Below are 16,254 nucleotides of genomic sequence, written 5' to 3' on the forward strand. Positions count from 1 at the left end.
TTATGTCATAAATTAGATCCGTAATATTGATAGAAATGCTACGGAGATCCAAATGTGAAAATTTATATGTCAACAATACTCTTTTCACTCTTTTTTTAGTCACACTTGTAGAATTCAACCTAGACATCTCATCACAAATTTATAAACAGCCCAATTATCATAAATTTTGCAATCGCTTTTTTTTTCCAGATAGTATGTTACAAACTATGTTGGTCTCATAAAATTAATATTGAATAACCCCGACTTGAGTTATTACTCTCTTGTAGAGACGAACTTACACATGGACAAGCTGCAAGCAATTTTGAGGGCGATGACAAAATGGGTTTGGGAGGAATTTACAAGGCATCTCTTTTAGCATTTGCACAACTTGGGGAGCTCTTAGATTGAAAATGAGCCAATTATAATAATCTTCTTCACGGCCGAGTAGTCCAATTTTGAGAAGCCCATCTTCGATGGTTTGCTGACTTTGATACTTTTTTAGCTATTATGTTAGTTTGTTGCTAGTTTTGTGGACAAGGCAAGTTGTAAGTGGGCAACATGGGTTTATGGTTAAGTTTTAGTATGCATTTAAGCATTTTTTAGTTTTCTGAATAATATATACAGCTTTTGCTATCAACTCCTCTATTCTTTCAAAACAACAATTGGAGAGGATAAGAGAAAGAGGTAGGAGAGAGTGCCCATTTGTAAAAAATCAAATGGAGTTGGTTTGAATTGGTTCTAACTCCTATCACTGTTGTGTGCTAGTTCTTCAACTTGAAGCCAACACCAAGCGAGGCAGAAAGTGGTTTGAAGCATGCATATGTATCGAATCAAAGCATGTATGGCCCATGCTTGGATCCACACTCATTATAGTGCTTATGCTAATTATAAATAAGGTCATGTCAAATCGATCAATGTTACCTATTTCGATTGAACACCTCGTCAGATTTTAGCACCACTAGAATAGACGGGAGCAATCTCTCTTTCCTTCCTTCCTTCCTTCCTTCCTTCCTTCCTTCCTTCCTTCTTTCTTTCTTTCTTTCTTTCTTTCTTTCTTTCTTGTTTGGTCGTATGCACAAGAAAATCCCACAAAAAAAGCAAGTTATTTTGGTCCAACATTTGAAACGTCGAAAGGAAGATCAAGCAAAATAGTAGATATGAAACTCAGTCAAGAAGCAAAAACAGAAAAAAACTCCCCCATCCACTTACCATCATTGCAGCTTTGAGGATGAGGACCATCTTGGCAAAAGCAAACAAAATCATTGTTCTCAAATCCACACCATCCCTCATCCGCTACAATTAAATGCCTCGAAAGGAATCCCATCTCCATAATCTCACTATAAGTCATAGTTGCCAAGCTATCAATATTTGTATTAACATTTTGTATTTTACAAATATATTTCCTGTGATACTTCCTTAGGAAAATAAGCAAAAGATTTTTAAAATCTGGCAGCGGTGAGGTGCAATTATAATTGAAGAAGAAATCAGCATTAGTGGAACTGAGAATGAGAGGCGCGCTTTCGAGATTGATATTACGTGGTGGAGCACCACAAGTGTCATGGTACATGAGGGCATCAACCAGGAGGATAGAAGTAGGAGATTTCCTTGATGATGAATTTTCGAGAAATTCAGGACTGGGAATATCCCTACGCAGGTGATCTTGAAATTCGGATAGCCATAATAGGAGTCCTACTTGCCCGAAATCTAGAAAGGGTAGCCGATGTCCGGGCCATATTCGCAGTTCCGAGGTGTGCAGGCCTCATACTGCGCATCTTCAGATACAGCCTAATAGACTAAGCTGGCGAAGACAACGACAAGGGCCAATCGGCAACAATTAGCTCCACAGTTGAAGCTCTGGAGATTCATTTGGACTGGAAGGAGGTAGAGCATGATAGAAGAGAAATCAAATGGAGTTAGTTTGAATTGGTCCTAGCTCCGATAACTGTCGTGCGCTAGTTCATCGACTTTGAAGCAAATGCCAAGCGAGGCAGAAATTGGTCCCATGCGTGCATTATTCAAGCACCCAATGTAAATGCATTGTTGTCCTACATGGAAAATCTGCACTAGAAAGTCTAGAGGAACCGACCATGATACTTCCTAGTCAAAGGGACCTCTTAATAACGATTACATTGGAGGGCCCGCCTACGTGTTGAAGTGTTGAAATTGATGATGATCTACCAAATCATTAGGAACAAACCTTGAACCATCTGAGCCAAAGGGACTTCTAAATTACACTCGGGAACAAAGTTCCCGTTACAAAAATATTTAGAAAAAAGCATCAATTCAGTTCTATACCTATTATATGAATGTCAATTCAGTCATAATTTTTTCAAATTTATTAAGATAATTATAAGTTTGACAAGATATTCTTACGTAGTTTTTTCGACCAATTGCTGTCGGAAATCCTTGATGTGAGAATCCACATATAGTATGATCGGCGATGATTGGACACCATATTAGCAATTTCCAGCATCAGTTTTTCGGAAGAACTACTTTGAAATTTTGAGTAAATGTTTAGGACTACATTGATAAAATTGATAAATGTATGACAAAATTAGCATTTACACAATAAATTTGGGACTAACTAGGTAATTATCCCACAATTCTTACTAAGCAACGCAAAAAATTGTTCATTTTTTTTATCATTTCATCCATCATACAAATTTTAGTGCTTGCAAAAAAAAAAAATTAAATAATTTATGTTGCATATTTCCTTGGGAGTTTTGTCCCACATTGGAGTTGCAACTCCCTTTAGTGTAGCCTATGACCCAATGCTGTCATGGTGTTAGTAAACACCTGCGTTTGAGTGTCTTAAATCTCAGTTATTATTAGTAAGTTTTAAGGTAGCGAAATTTTCGTGATTAAATTTTATAGAATACAGCGTCTACGGAAAGTTGCAAGAATTGACATTTTTTATGTTCTCTCTTACACTTTTATAACCAGTAATTATATAACTCGGTGGCTCATATTATATATGTGGCTACGATTAAGAGATTAATGATCTCAAATCATTGCGAACAAAATTTAATACGTAATCAAGAGCTATAAGGTTGTAGTATTTTCATTTTCTAAAATTCTCGATTACAATACTTTACAGAACAATAATCCTGGGAAACTGATAGAGAAAAAATGTCTAAACATCATACCAAATGCATATATACATATGATATACATGAAAGCATTGAATTTTGAAATTTGGACTGCCGGCACCGTGCATTGATGCAATAAATTATGTCTACAATTTAAGTCATGTACGAAATCTGATCCATTTGGAGGATTTATTGATTTTTTTTCAAAATCTAAATGTGCATTTTTTTTAATCCGAATCATATCTGGTTCTTGGGGTGGTGGATGTTGATTTTCTTTTCTGTTGGAGAAGGACATCTTTGACCGATTTGACTTCTTGTATCTTCATTATATTACGTACACGATGAGAAGGCGCTTCTTATGAATATATGCAAAAGGAAGGGCTCAAATATATTCTCTAAAAGAAGTCGTGGACGTCTCTGCTAAATGGCACTAGAAGTATATGCGGGTCCAGGTCAGAAGCAGTAGATATGTTGACCCCTGTAAATATTCTATCACAAAAAATGTTAGTCTAATGTAATTGATATTGAATTGTCCCAAGCCGAGTCATTTCTCTCTGGCATAGACAAACTTTCACATTGACAAGCCTCGGGTGATCTTGAGAGTGATGACAAGGATGGTTTGGGAGGAATTTGTAAGGTCTCAACACTACTTTTTAGCATCTCCACAACTCCGGTCATCGATGGTCGAGCTCTCGGATCGATCTGAATGCACCATAAGCCTATTACAATCATCTTCTTTGCAATTCCTTCGTCCTCCTCATTTGTGATCCCATGTGGGCCAAGCTCTTCTCGGAGCTCCAAGCGTCGGTGGACCCAATGAGGAAAGTATATTTCACTTGTATGATCTACCGTGACTTCAATGTTTTTCCTCTTGCTGACCATTTCTAGAAATATCATGCCATAACTATAGACATCCGATTTGTGAGAAACCCCTCCGACGTTCCTTATGATTAGCTCCGGAGCAATGTATCCAGCGGTGCCTCGGGCACCAAGCAATGACATGATGCTCTCTTCTCTTGGGCATATTTTGGAAAGACCAAAGTTGGAAATTTTGGGATGATAGTTTGCATCAAGAAGAATGTTGTGAGGTTTTATGTGGAAGTGCAAGATCCTTGTATTACATCCTCTATGCAAGTACTCTAGCCCGTGAGCTATGCCGAGCGAAATCTGGTACAGTATGTCCCAACTCAATTGCTGATCTACCTCCAAAGTGTTACTCCTGTTGAATATGAATTATTCGAGGGATCCACTGGGCATGAACTCATAAACCAAAGCTCTTTTGCTTCCTTCAAAACAAAACCCAAAAGGTTAAGAACATTGACATGAGAAATCCTACTTATGCTCACAACTTCATTGAAAAAATCTTCAGCATTGCCTTTCAGCTTCTTTAGAAGCTTTACTACCCCAAATTGATCATCTCGAAGCTTGCCTTTATACATGCAGCCATAGCCTCCCTCACCTAATTTTTCTTTGAAAGAGTTGGTCATCCTCTTGATGTCTTTATAGGTGTATCTTCTCGGGCGAGTCCTTCAATCTTCATTTCTCCATTGAAATGTTCGCTCCTATGCTTTATCAAATCCATAATAATTCTGATCACTGGTTTCTTCCTGAAGGGAAGCATTAAAATAAGGGTGATCCCAATTCCGGCTCCCGATGCAGCCATTCCTGAAAAAAATGGAGAATATTTTTGAACAGCAATCTCACTTCTTCAAGGCTTCTAGGATATTTTGGAAATATTGATTCCATTGAGCAACGATGCAAGATTACTGCCAAAAAGTCACAACAAATTGTAGAGGAGAATGTAGAGAAGCGGAAGAGAAAGTCTTGAAATAATTACCTATTCCAATTTTCGGTCCAACCCTTTGTTTTCCTGAGACAATAGTCATCAAGTGTGAAAAATGTGTCAACGAATTGCAAACTGATAACTTCAAAGTGTCTAAGAGATATAAAGATCATGCACATCATGAGGTAATAGATCATTCTGTTTCAAGGAAGTAAACCCCCCCCCCCCCTCCCCCAATCGAGTGAAAATATTACAGATTCACCAGTTTGGATCGATTAGTGACATTTTTACCAGAGTAATTGGAAACACATGCAAATGGATCTGTGCCTGATTGACTAACAAGTATAGACATTAGCTAAAATCCTTAATTCTAGAGCTATCAGGGAATGAACAGGAAGACAGCAAAAAATATTAGCTGGTCTAGAAGTAGCAAACACGCTGCAATGTGATCGACAATGTGGTGTCAGACGTGGAGACAGATAAAAATTTCTGTGTATTGAATGGGCGGTATATTATGGACAAGTCTCAACTCTTTTAGCCTCTAAGCGGACCTATAGGATTGATTAGAAGTCGTCCCGCGAATAAAACAAGTGGGCAGCTCATGTTCAGGCAAGAATTTTGAAGCTTCTTGAATCGTGTACACCCAATTGATGACTAGCTAACTATTGCAGAAAGATACAAACATAGAAAGATAGAAACATCAAAATATGAGGTTCCCATAAGATGTCTTGGGACCCAACAGATCGGAGAGTTTTGTTTGCAGCGGTAAGCGAGTCCACAGTCTAAGCTAGGGCGAAGAAATTGGAAAAGCTTGAGGACATTATCCACGGCACGTATAAAGAGTAATTAAATAACAGTGAAAACATTTTCAGTATTTATTTCTCCACTATCATCATGAACAAAATTTTCATTGATTGTGCAAAGATAGAATTAAGTGCGCAGTTCACCTCTATCAATAATATATTTCAACTATCCGAGCGATCAGATTTTAGCACCATTTGTGGAGACGTAGTTTTCCTTTTCATTTGGTTGTGTTCATAATAAAAGCCCAAGAAGAAACCAGTAGTTTTAGCCCAACCCTTGCAGAATTTTACAGTGAAGTTGGAGCATCTTCACTCAATTTATTTATACCTTTTGATGTTATGGGTAGCAGATGCCGACCTAAAGATCTAACTGTTAATTGCAGTCCAGTTCAATAGGAACCCCTTCTTCAAGCTAGTGATTCAAGCTAGTGAAATCGGCATTAACAGAAACAGGAGTGCTAACTGTGGAATAGCAGGAGCGGACGACAGAATAGTAATCCATTTCCTGCAATGCTTCCTCGGAAAAAAAAAAAAAAGAAAAAGAAAAGCAAAAGAATGGCGCATGGAGGACTTGTAAAAACATGTTGGCTACAAGGTGCAACTATAGTAGAAGAACAGATCAGCATTAGTGGAACTGAGATTGAAAGTCATCCTCTCGAGGTTGATATTATGGGGCAGAGCATCACAGGATTCCTGCTACACAGGGGCATTAGCCAGGAGGAACCAATTATTCACATAAAAGATATCCTTGATAGTGAATTCCCTGTCTGAGAAAGTCAGGACATGATATATCTCCTTGCAGGTAATTTTGAAATTTAGATAGCCCCAATAGGACTCTTGTTCACCATAAATCCTAAAAGGGTAGCTGATGTTCAGCCCATATCTACAATTCCGAGGCATGCAGGCCTCATATTGTGCATCATCCGATAGAGCCAAATAGACTAAGTTGGTGAAGATGATGATGATGATCGATTGGTGACAATTAGCTACTCACATGAAGTTTTGTGATTCATCTGGACCGGAAGGAGGCAGAGTATTGCGGAGGACAGAAGAAATAGGTAGGAGAGAGCGTGGAAAGCATTTGCAAAAAAAATCAAATGGGGTCTTGGTCCTAACTCCTATCACTATTGTGTGCTAGTTCTTCAACTTCAAAGCCAATACCAAGTTCAAAAGGCAAAAAGTGGTCTCAACTTCAAAGCCAATATCAAGTGAGGCAAAAAAGCGTGCATATGTATTGAATCGAAGCATATATGGCCATGCTTGGATCCACACTCATTATAGTGCTTATACTAATAATAAATAAGGTCATGTCATGATGAAAACCTATAGCATGATGGAGTTAATTATATTTACAATTCAAATATATGAATGTTACATATTTCAACTCAACACTCCATCAGATTTTAGCACCACTATTCACAGAAGCTATCTTTCTTTCTTTTGTTGTTTGATCCTGTGCACAAGAAAATCCCACAAAGAAAAGCAAGTTGTTTTGGTCTAGCATTTGAAAATTTTTACTGTGAATATGGTGTAGCTTCAGCCTCACTCAATACATTTTAACCATTGGATCTTGTGGGACGCAGATACCAACCTCCACACATAGAAATGAAAGATCAAGCAAAATAGTAGATTTGAAAACTTAGTCGAGAAGAAAAAACTCCCCCATGCACTCAACATGATGAGGACCGTTTGAGCAAAAGCAAACAAAATTATTGTTCTCGAACCCGCACCGTCCCTCACTTCCCTCGCAGTTGCTGCAATTAATTGCAGTCCAGTTCAAAAGGAACCCCATCTCCGTAATCTCACTGTAATTCATAGTCCTCATGCTAGCGATATTTGGATTGACGTCAACAGGTACACTAACTGCAGAGTAGCAGGAGCTGACCGCAGAATACAAATCCATTTCCTGCGATCCTTCCTCGAGAAAAAAAGCAAAAGAGTGGTGGGTGGAGTTGCTAGCACAGTCCACGGGATATGTAAAACCTATGGGCTGCTAGGTGCAATTGTAGTTGAAGAATAAATCGGCATTTGCGGAACTAAGATTGAAAGACGTCCTTTCAATGCTGATATTACGCAGCAGAGCACCACAGGAGTCCAGGTACACGAGGGCATTAACCAGAAGGAACGAATGGTTCGCATAGAAGATATCCTCAATCATGAACTCACTGTCCGAGAAAGTAGGCTAGGGTATGTATCTTTGAGGTAATCTGGAAATTCGGATAGCCACAATAGGACTCCTGCTTGCCGGAAATCCAAAAAGGGTAGCTGATGTTTGTGCCATATCTGCAGTTCAGAGGCACGCAGGCCTCATACTGTGCATCCTCTGCTACAGCCTGATAGACTAATTTGGCGAAGACGACAACGAGGACTAAGCGGCGACAACTAGCTCCGCAGATGAAGCTTTGGAGATTCATTTGGGACTGGAAGAAGGAGGCAGAGCAGGATGGGTGAGAATTCAAATGGAGTTGGTTTGAATTGGCCCTAGCTCAAATGGCAAGCGAAGCGAGGCAGGAAGTGGTCCTATGCGTGCATTATTCAAGCACCCAATGTAAATGCATCATTGTTCGCATCGGAAAATCTGCCCCAGAAAATCTTGGGGAACAAACCATGAAACTTCAGTCAAAAGGACCTCTTAATTACAGTTAGGCCGGAGGGCCCGCCAAGGTGTTGAAATGTTGACATTGATGATGATCTGCCTAACCATTAGGAACAAACCATGAAACTTCCGAGCAAAATCTCACGTTTTACAAATCCTGGGAAAATTACCAATTGAGTTTTAAATTTAATATATGAGTGTCAATTCAGTCCTAAAATTTTCAAATTCATTAATATACTCTTTAATCTTTGCTAGAAATTCCAATACACTTTTTCCGAAAAATTGCGATCGAAAATTGCTGATATGGCGATCCTTAAGTTGTCAATGTCAACTTGCCACTTAAGATGATCGGCGATAATTGTACATCACGCCAACAATTTCTAGTATCAATTGATCATAATGATTATATTGAAATTTCACGTAAATATTTACCATTATATTGGCAAAATTGAAAAACTTACGACTAAATTGATATTCGTACAATAAGTTTATGACCGATTCGATAATTATCTTTTTATATAGCATATTTCCTGGGGGTTTTTTCTAATGATATATACTGCTAAGAATAATATTAATACATATATAATGGGGAGATTTCGTCCAAAATTAATTCATAAAAGATCGAGTATTTGAGTTATCAAATGCTGTTCGTCTTGTAAATAGAATCGAGCCCCTGATAATTTTGTCTATCATGGACGGAATTAATCACCGATTTGATGAGAACGAGTCATACTGTGGCGTTGGTCCGCAGTGACGTCAAGCACGAAGAATTCATATTTATCTGCAAGACGTGGGGACTCTCGTCCACTTTTGACTTCATTCATATGACTTACTGCGCAACGCGGGAAACATGTTTGCCTGGGAAGGAATATCTCAGTCTTGTACATAATTATTTAATAAAACAAACGTGTTTCCCTTCTGGCGCACATATTATATTAAGGTAGTTGAAAGTGGAGAAAGGCAGGGTATAGTCACCCAAAAAAGGGAAAAAAAATGACCCCTAAGAAGCATCCACACTTTTCAAAAGCGTTCGTGTTGTGTCGGACATTCTGATACGTATTCAACATTCTTGGATACTCTCTGACACTCGATCAATATGTGTTGGAAAATTCGATAACTAATCAATTTTTCCGACACTCAAATAGGAATCTTGATATGTAAGTTTCTAACACGTGATTTCAATACGTGGATCAATTTAAAAAAAAAATTCAATAAATGAGAGGTTAAAATATATATATATATATATATATATATATATAATAAATGGAAAAAAAAAAAAAAACCTAATCCTCTCATCTTTTGATTTTTACTTCTTGTGATATATAATTTATCCCTTTTTTTTTTTTTTTCTCCTCTTCCGACATGCCTACTCTTTTAACATGTCCAACACACGAATCTAGAATGTGCATTGTTTGTTTTTTTCTCCAAGTTTTATAAATTATTGGAATGGAGTTGAATTTGTCAAATTGAAACAATTAATGATATTAATAAATTATGGATTAATGTTTTTATTGTAAATTCATTCCAGGCTTTTATTTATTTGTTTGTTTATGAATTTAAATCAAATTAATTTGATTGGAATAATAATAATAATAAAAAATAATAATAATAATAATAATAATAATAATAATAATAATAATAATAATAATAATAATAATAATAATAATAATAATAATAATAATTTTAATAATAATAATATATTTAGTTGGCGTGTTGTGGCGTGTCGTGTCACGCATTGTGCATCAATGTCGGTATTATTTAGAGTGATCCATGTGAAAGAAGAATGTCAAGTACAACACAATCATTGTGCCTATGGAAGGGCCATATCCCGTTGCAACAAATCGGAAGTTGGGGAGAAGAGGAGCGGTGGGGTGCAGCAACTGGATTCAGGAAAACGTTACCGCTCAAAATTGACATCTTTGTAACGTTTCAGCTTGTTAAATTGAAACTTTCGAGTATATGACAATTGAAATCTTGATGCACATCCATCAAAAAGTCATATCTTGTGGTGTTTTCTAGGTAAACTAAATTGCACTCTTAGACCATAGATAAGGCCTACCTCATAGGTGACAAAAACATACATAAATGCACGCCCGGTGTTTGGGTAGCATTATATGGCAATCGAAACCTTGAAGCATATACACAAAAAAGTTGTCTTTAGAGTCTTTGATTTCCAAGGGAAGCGTTGAATGGGATTAACTTGGACTCTTAATTTGTTGAAAATTCTTGTGAAGGTGTGTAATTGAGTTTTGAGCTAGAACAAGATTATGATCCCGTTTAGAAAGCCCTATAGGAATTAAGATGCGTTTGAAATGTACCCTTTTCTCTCAAATTGTTGAGGATGCAATCAACATGTACCTTCTTGATCTCGACTTGCTTATTTCCAAAAAAAAAAAATTATTTTTCTGAAATACACACTACGTTATTATAATTTCTATCATATTTATTTACACAAAAAAAAGAGAGAGAGAAAGAATTAGATAATTTGGTTTCAGATTGTCGGTTATTTTCTCGAGACAAGTTTGGAAGCCAATTTAAAATATTGTCTTGGGTTAAGGACGGGCACGAGGTAAATTAGGGAACAATCGAGTACCGGCAATGATTAGCACGAAATCCCCGAAGATGGACAGCAAGAATTAAGGTTTGCTTGTAGTCCGAAAATTACACGAAAGGGACTAACGATTAACCCGACACGACCCCAGACCATGGAGATTTGTGAGGGTTGGCTTTGGAGCTTGCCTTATGGACCAAACAAGACCTCATGGACAGCGAAATGTGACCATGTAACACCTCATAAACAAGCAAAAAATCAAGCCCGAACGTCTAGAAATCGAAGTAAACTAGCTACTGTGCATGCATACACCAACATACAGGCAAATGTGATATAAATGCTATCAAAATGAGATCCAAAACCATAATAAGTAAGAAAAAAAATGATGACAGAATTTAAATACGAGCAAATGAGATGGATTTAAACACAAAATTGGACATAAATAGCACGAAATAAAAAATGGAGCTGTCGTATGCTATCTTTAAAGATAAATAATCGCTAAATGAGCTGAAATGACATGAGGGAACATGAAGATTCATCAACAAAGATGATGAGGAACTCATGGCTTTGCAATGGTATACATTAGGATTTAAAATTCCGACAGCCATTAACCTTGATACAAGCCGAAACGTAGTTTTTTTTTTTTTTTAACCAACATAAAATTATAAAAGACTGATTCTACCAAAGATATTGCTGCTTGACGTTAAAACGCATACATCTTATCAAAAAGGAGCTTATTACTTTGTAAGACCGTGACATTTTGCTCATATTTGAATTTGAACTCTGTAGTTTAATCTCTAATGAGGATGAATTGAGGAAATAAAGATTGATACAAAATAAGTACATCAATCTTACAATTAATACTTCCGCCAAGACAAGCTCCTTCGAATCACAATAGCAGATTAGAAATATGCAGAGTAGAAAATTGTGGAATTTCTATTATTTGATGAATTATAATGAAGTATGCAGTCTGTTGATAGGTTTTATGAGATAACTATCTAAGATAATATATCAGATTTACATAATCAGATAAAGATACGTAGAAGCTCTTAGATATATGTATTATTATAAGAGATGGAAAATCAAGGAAAAATATCGTCTAACCTACACGGATGTGGCTGAAAGAGAGAGAGAGAGAGAGAGAGAGAGAGCAGCGGCCAATACGTGCCTTGCCGTGTGGGTGGCCACCAAAGCTCTCTCCTAGGCTGATGCACGAATCCAACGGATGGGCTTCAAAATGAGGCCCGTTCTTCATGGTGAATTGGTGTGACAAACTTAATGTGTCTGTGAAATATTAAATAATCAGCGACCTTTCCCTTTTTTCATTGTATATATTTTTTATTTTTTTTATTTGTTCTAAGTTATTATTCTTATTTGTTATTATTTTTATTTCAGTTATGCCTATGCCATGCCGTAGTGAAAATTTTAACATCACAATGTCCCTAATCGTGATGGGATGTAGCGAGCAATGTGCATACTAAATAATACGGGATCCATTTTTGGGTTGGGGGGGGGCAATTTATGTCATAAATTAGATCCCTAATATTGATAAAAATGAAATAGAGACCCATATATGAAAATTTCGGTGTCAACAATACACTTTTCACTTATTTTTGAGTCATACTTGTAGAAATTCAACCTAAACATCTAATCACAAATTTATGAAAAGCTCAATAATCATTAATTTTGTAGTTGCTTAGTCTATTACAAACTGTGTTGGTCTTGTATAATTGATAATGAACAATTCCAACTTGAGTCATTACTCTCTTGTAGATACGAACTTTCACACGGACAAGCCGTAAGCGATCCTCGTGGTGATGAAAAATGGGTTTGGGAGGAATTTGCAAGGCCTCAACACTTCCTTTTTTAGCATCTCCACAACTTGGGTCATACATGGTCAAGCTCTTGGATCGATTTGAATGCACCATAGGCCTATTATAATCATCTTCTTCATGATTGTTTCATCCTCCTCATTTGTGATCCCAAGCAGTCCAAGCTCTTGTTGAAGCTCTAGGCATCGGTAGACCCAGTGAGGGAAGTATGCTTCACTAGTTGAATCTATTGTGACTTCAATATTTTTTTTCTCTTGCCGACCATCTCTAGAACCATCATACCATAGCTATAGACATCTGATTTGTGAGAAAATTGAATCTATCGTTTGGGCTCATAATAAATTAAAAGTTGCTCCTGCTACTTAGCCTAGAGCCTTGAGCATTATACAAGGACGTGCTGTAGGAGTAACCCATTACCTTCTGGGTGGAATTGCCACAACATAGGTGTTCTTCTTAGCAAGAATTATTGCAGTAGGATAATGGCTAGGAGGATTTGAAAGGCATTATGGCATTAAGATTTCCAAGGTTTAGCCAAGGCTTAGCTTAGGACCCCACTACTCATTGTATTTGGTTTGGTATTGCAACCCCTTTTATGTTCCTTATGATCAGCTCTGGAGCAATGTATCCTATAGTGCCCCTAGCACAAAGCAATGACACGATGCTCTCTTCTCTTGGGCATATTTTGGCAAGACCAAAGTCAGAAATCTTGGGACAATAGTTTGTGTCAAGGAGAATGTTATGAGGCTTTATGTTGAAGTGCAAGATCCTCGTTTTGCATCCTCTATGCAAGTACTCTAGCTCGTGAGCTATGCCAAGCGAAATCTGGTACAATGTGTCCCAACTCAATTGTCGATCTAGCTCCAAAGTGTTAGTCTTGTTGAATATGAACTTCTCAAGTGATCCATTGGGCATGAACTCATAAATCAAAGCTTTTTTGCTTCCTTCAAAATAGAACCCCAGGAGGGTGACAACATTGACAAAAGAAGTCTTGCTTATGCTTGCAACTTCATTGAAAAATTCTTATGCATCACCTTTCAGCTTCTTTAGCAACTTCACTACCACAAGTTGACCATCTTGAAGCTTGCCTTTGTACATGGAGCCATAGCCTCCCTGGCCTAACTTTTCTTTCAAAGAGTTAGTTATCGTCTTGACGTCCTTATAGGTGTATCTTCTGGAAGAGATGAGTCCCTTGATTTTCGTTTCACCATCGTGATATTTGCTCCTCTGCTTCTTCAAAGCTTGTATTAAGATAAGGGTGACCACAATTCCAGCTCCTAATGCAGCCATTCCTAAGAAAATGAAGTGTGTTTTTGAACAGCAGTCTCACTTGATATAACAATGAGGGAAGCATACTATAAAAAATCAGAACAAATTGCATAGGGTAGCGTCGAGAAGTGGAAGAGAGAGTCTTGAATTAATTACCTATTCCAACTTTAAGACCAATCTTTTTGTTTCCTAGGACCGTTGTCATCAAAAGTGAAAAATGTGTCAACGAATTGCAAATAGATGATTTCAAAGTGTCTAAGATATATAAAGATCAGGGTACATGATGAGGTTATAGCACATTCCATTTCATGAAAGAAAATCCATAGCCATTAGCGCTAGGGAAATTGGCATTTACGTAAATAGGTATGCTAGCTGCAGAGTAGCAGGAGCTGGTGGTAGAATAGTAATCCATTTCCTGCAATTGCTTCCATGGAAAAACTAGGAAGCACAGAAGCCATGGCTATTCTATCAGATCGCTCTCGGTTCATGTATCATTTTAGGCAGAAATCCAAACAAAGCTTTTCGGGCAATGCAGTGGATGGTATGAATGAGACATTCAGCACACTACAGAAGTCGATGTTGAACTGTTTCGTGGTCACGTACCTACCCAAAAAGAGAGGCTAAGCTCTCATGCTCAATTCAGAAGAGAAAACAAAGACGAAAATGTGCCAACTGCTATATCTCATCCACATAATATTCCCATCTCAGTAAAGATGCCCGGTATGGAAGAATATGATAACAAACAAAGGAAAAATACCATGTGGCTGTCCTCTTTACCTCACTCATGCACATTACCTCATTAATGTACAAATCGGCAATCTTCAAAAGATCTCGTCTCCTACAATGGCAATTGTTGGATGTTTTTGCGGAAGTGTGTGTGGGCAAGTGTTATGTGTGAAATATGGATGGATATAAATGTACTACAATGGCAAAGGGAGAATGGGTAAAAAAAACAGAGCTTTTATTATGAAAGTTTTTATTACAAAGCAAGGAGTGTGTGTAGTTTTTTCTACAACTTAAAACAGACACCCCAACCCCTATTTATAGGCGTGTCACCACCGTACACGACCGACTTTGAGGACTTCCAGTTGCTTCTCCATTTTTCTGTATTTTTCTACTGTCAGCTTTACAGCTTTTGTTGACTTGTTTACTTTTTCTTTTGTCCATTTGCTGCCCACGTGGTTTGCTGCCCACGTACTAGAAAGTTCTTCAATATTTGAGTCTTCGAGAAAATATTAGGTGCGCCCGGCGCTCCACGTCAGCGTGCGCCCGCCCAATGAAGAGGCGACACATGGCTCCACGTGGAGGCGGGCCCACCATTATTTTCCGTCAAATTTTTGCACCCCTTCCCACTCTTCATTAAATGCTTCGGTCTTCTGCCGAGCCCACCATCACTTTTGAGAGAAGGTTTTGCGTCCCCCATCTCTCTCTTCATTAAATGCTTTATCGTTCTCTGCACACTTCTTCTCCCGCTCGCACGAAGAGCGCCCCTTCCCCTCTCTTTCAAAAATTTCTCTCTGTTCTGCATATTTCTCCATCAAAGCCGCATGACGCCCGCCCTCTCTCTTTTTCAAAAATCTCTCCCTTCCAAAAGCCCGCCCGTCGCCTCCGAGCTTGGCCGCCTTCGCCGTCGCCGCCAGGAGCCACTCGCTCCCTCTCTCTCTCCTAAGAGCCCCGCCGGTCGTAGCTAGGTCTTGAGTTCGTCGCGGTTGCCTTGCGGTCCTAACTCCAGCTGCTCGGTTTCATGTGGAGGAACGGCGGGCACGGACGGCGATGATTTGGTCGTCCTTGGTATGGAAGCGAGCTGCGACGACACCGCGGCCGCTGTTGTGAACGATCTCTTTCGCTCCTAAGAGCCGCGCCAGTCGTAGTTGCCGAGTCCCGACCTCGACCTCTGACCGCCTCCGCGTCTTGGTCGTGGTCGCCTCCGGTCCTAACTCCAGCTCTTCGGTCGAGGTTCGGAGGGTCTGAGGTGGGGAACAGCGAGGGGTTGGTGAGCTTGGAGAGGGACTTGAGAAGCCAGTTCTCGTCCTCCTCGAAGAAGAGCTTCGAGTCGGGGTTCTGCTGCTCGTCGTAGGGGGACAGTGGTTGCTGGTCCGGGTGGAGGCCGGAGAAGAGCAGGCACGGCTCCTCAGCCTGCGGGGACATGCAGCCTGCAGGCTTCAAAATCAAAAGATCGGCACACCGCCTTCGAGACAATCGGAAGAGTGTAAGAATCCGGCGGAACGCCTGCCCTCGCCATGAACGCGTACACGAGCAGCGCCTTTCTCGGGGCGTATAGCCTCGCGTACGCTCTTATGATGTTCCAGTGGAACGCGACGGGATTCGAGTCCAACAAGCGGGAGCGGATCACGT

At 39.0% G+C, this 16,254-nt stretch overlaps 2 pseudogenes; both read right to left on the reverse strand.

Moving 5' to 3' along the window:
* Positions 1-3,572: 3,572 nt before the first annotated feature.
* LOC108956806 lies at positions 3,573-8,068 on the reverse strand (annotated as a pseudogene).
* Positions 8,069-12,676: 4,608 nt separating this feature from the next.
* On the reverse strand, positions 12,677-14,670 carry LOC104434432 (annotated as a pseudogene).
* Positions 14,671-16,254: the final 1,584 nt, after the last annotated feature.

The sequence above is a fragment of the Eucalyptus grandis genome, chromosome 2 (genome assembly GCF_016545825.1).
Source record: "Eucalyptus grandis isolate ANBG69807.140 chromosome 2, ASM1654582v1, whole genome shotgun sequence".
NCBI lineage: Eukaryota > Viridiplantae > Streptophyta > Magnoliopsida > Myrtales > Myrtaceae > Eucalyptus > Eucalyptus grandis.